Source organism: Saccoglossus kowalevskii, chromosome 8, assembly GCF_978046115.1.
Source record: "Saccoglossus kowalevskii chromosome 8, keSacKowa6.1, whole genome shotgun sequence".
NCBI lineage: Eukaryota > Metazoa > Hemichordata > Enteropneusta > Harrimaniidae > Saccoglossus > Saccoglossus kowalevskii.
This window is the reverse complement of record NC_140648.1, coordinates 18,577,182-18,580,954: the sequence shown is the minus strand read 5'-3', so window position 1 is coordinate 18,580,954 and position 3,773 is coordinate 18,577,182. Positions and strand designations below refer to the sequence as shown.

The following is a 3,773-nucleotide window of genomic DNA, read 5'->3' as shown; positions in this document are numbered from 1 at the left end:
ACAACGTCAAACAACAGCATATGATTGCCACGACTTAAATAAGACTATCAAGCGAACGCATTTGTTGCTATGACACACCAAAATTTGAAAAGTACTTTCTAAACAGCATATATATTATGTGCTACCTATCATTTGCAATACTATTGTCACTATAATTCATAGAAACAATATTTCAGTAAATAATTTGAAAAGAAATGTGCGCGCAATTGTATAACCTTTAATTAGAACTATAGTATTGCACCCATATACATTAGATGAAAGTAATAAGTCGTAACAAGTCGATACTTTTCACCAGTTAATTCTTTGATCTTTAGCTAGTAAGTAAAACAAAATGTCATAAATAATTTCTTCCTCCACGGGCGAAACTTTTAAATAATTTGGTTATGTGGAATCCCACTGCGTTTAGTTTATAGCCATTACTGTGAACGGATTTAAAAAAAATGATATGCGAATATTCCTGTAAATATTGTATTTTTTGGTATATAACTACTCATTATGTTGGAGCGTCTAGTAGCAATAGCCGCGTCATCGAGCTATTTGGCTTAACAGTTAAAGTGCCTGTGAAATGGCTGCTATTTTCACGTCTAAAATTATCAATTGATACATAAATATTATTAATTTTTATGTTTCTAAGCATAAATTATTTTTTTTAAATGAAAAAATGTGTTTTAAACTCGGTCTACAGCAACTTTATTTTTTGTATTTTAAAACGAGGCTCCTCATTAGCTATTCATTGCCATACAGAAATTCCCCTTGTGACGTCAGAAAGGGAAGTTGCTGGGCAGCTCGCATTGCCGATACGTGTAAATAAGGCAAATTTCTTGTGCAGTTTTCTCGTCTTTGACTAAATTGTCACTTATGTACTTTTTCGTCGAGGAAGAACGGGCCATAATGAACACTTGGATATCAAATTTGTTGCATGGGGTTGAGTTAGATGCGAGATATGTCCGTTCTGGTGTGGCTGGTCGCAGTGATGTCACCGTCCCCGGCGCACGTTTGTAAACTATTGCTGAACCTCGGCACTGGACAACTTTCGAGTCGGTAAGAAGTTCAAGTTTTTTTTGTTCTAGTTGAGCTTACTACTCTTTATAAAATATCTTATCGATAATTTCAAAGAGGTATGTGTGAACTCTTTATTATGCTCGATAAACTTAGATCGCGAATTTCCTCAGAAATATTGCCTGCTTCGTTCAAACGTGCATTGGCATCCATATATTGGATTTTCGTTCATGGTCGAAGGCGTGAGTGTCTCGTGTGGCCCGAATGTCATCGGCGTTTTACTTTATCACGTTTGATTTTTTTTTTTTGCACAAATGAAACTCTTATTTTTTTCCACCATCAACAATTTCTGATATGGTTGTTGGAATCGGCCGACGTCTCTGTGGGCTGCTCTACACACGTAAAATGCCCAATGTTTTGACCTGGCTTCCCTTCACACGAAGCGCGGGTGTGCATTACATCCGCAAGTTTCAAAATTTTAAACGTAAATTTGAAAAATGTTTGGTGAAATAAAATTGACATATTCTTATGAAAAGAAAATGAAGAAAAAAAAATTAATTATTTTTTGAATAATCGTTTGAGAGGATTGGGTGGCAATTGCTTATACTTATGTACTAATTGTAAATGTGTTCAATATTTTTTTCATCCATAATTCAAACACATATATAACATAATAATAGTTGCCTTTATTATAGTAAAAAAAGATGCATCATAAAACGAATGAATTACGTATAAACAAATGCCAAATAAAGATTGTGACCTTATTTATTTTCTAAACCTCCACAGGTTAACGAGGGGATACTTGAAGTTCCTTGAAAAAGACTACAGTACTACCAGAGTGAGCAGTAACAGATTTATCAATATTTATGTCAGAGAATTATTTAGGACTTAAATTACCAAATCTTGGTTTTTCATAGATTCCAAAATCTGAAGATGTGTTTCCTTTTTTTCATTGTCACACAGTGTCACTCAATTAAAACCATATACTATAGTAATAGTAATCCATGTACAAATTATATTTTATTCACATTATTTTCCTCACATACATGTACAGACAATCCAATGTTTACATTGTCATATTTCTTTGTTCATCACAAGTCTAAATAAAATTTGTGAACTGTGTAACGTAGCCTGTTTTTTATTAGCATAATTGTTGCAGCATCTGGAAATGTATTTACACTGTTATGTGAATCTTGTAGTGTGGCAATGAACTGCCGAGACTTTGTCAGGCTGGGCATACTGGCTGTTGAGTGGCAGGGGTGCATCATCAAGTGTATGTAATACACAATCTCCTCCAACATACAAGTCTAGTGTATTGAAGAGCTCTTCTACGTAATCTGTAAATTATAATGAGAGCATTTTGATTCAACAATAGTAGATAGAAAACCATAAAGAATCACATCATACATGTTCTATTGAAGTACATGCAATTTCCAGTAGAAGCATCAAAATTAAAATAAAAAGAAAACATATTTTGACATTCTAGACGTTAAACTATAGTGATCAATAAAATAGAGAAATAACTAAAAAAAACGACAAATCACAGTTAATAAATAAATGACCGCCGCGTGGAAATAGATTCAGTTGAAATGGGTGAACGCGTCGGGTCACGACGAGGACAAGTGCGTGACTGGTGGCGTTTAATTGGATAACAAAAATAATTGAGAGCAACACACATACAGACAAATTCAGAGTGGACTCGAGTTAGCGTGATTGTCATACTTATTTACTTGGTGATAACGCATTGACAGCCAAAGCCCGGATTCTTATTCCATAAATGATTTCTAGACATCTCGACCCAAGACATTTCGACCCAAATTGAACATCTCGACCCACCGCATCGACGCGACCCTGTCTCAATGTGGCGACGCGAACCTCTATCTAGTTCAACGTTGATCGACATCTTTTGATTCGAAACATCGTGTACTATCTACTAGTATTTCCAACGCGTGTGGTCGGCGCCTTTGATTGCATTAATTTTGTTTTTTATTCGCAAAATCTATCACTGGCAGCGTTTGTTTTGACATGTCTCATAACTGAAAGTCCAAGCTGACTTTGTTTTGGCTGTAGGTATGAAAAACGGGTCGGGATTTTTTGGGGTCGAGATGTCCAGTACCCCCATAAATTAGTTCGCAGATCAAGCTAGAAGGAAAGTAACAGAGGTGTGAATTCGACATTCAGCACCAATCACCGAACAATTCGAAACTTTTAGCCTGCGAAAATGAAAACAATTAGCAGTGTGTAAGGACTGCGTAATTTCCTGTTTGTCCGACGCGTCGTTTTCGTGTTACTATCAAAAATTATTGATACCTTTACATAACGCAAACTTAATTGTCTCTATAAAGCGATAATCAGGATGGCAAAACAAGTCAAATGATTTGAAACACTTACCCGACGTCTCTCTCTCTTCTGAAATCCGCCTCGGTGATCATGGGCTGGTTCGGAATCTATTTCTTTCAAAATTGTTGGTATTGCGCCAGGTTTAAGTTGTCGGCGCTTCTCTTTAAAACCTAGTTGTTTTTTCACGGCCGAAGACAGTTTTTCGAAAAAAGAATCTGACGTGAAGTGGACACTACATATGACGCTGTAAGGAGAAGGTCCACCCCAACCTTTTCTCGTTGTTTTCACGGCTTTCGTTTACTGACGTCGCACCTTCGGATCGTTTGGAAAAGTGTGAATACTTACACTATGACTATACGTATTACTGCAACCGCCCACAACACAACGTTTAACCATCACAAACGTTTGTTCTGAAAACAACTTCTAAAAACTCT

General features: G+C 36.2%; 1 long non-coding RNA gene across 1 annotated transcript; it reads left to right on the top strand.

The window, feature by feature from the left end:
* Nucleotides 1-747: 747 nt before the first annotated feature.
* On the top strand, nt 748-2,124 carry LOC146739370 (uncharacterized). The gene is made up of 2 exons (XR_014930165.1): nt 748-1,041; nt 1,786-2,124. It is a non-coding gene; the product is annotated as an uncharacterized LOC146739370 (long non-coding RNA).
* Nucleotides 2,125-3,773: the final 1,649 nt, after the last annotated feature.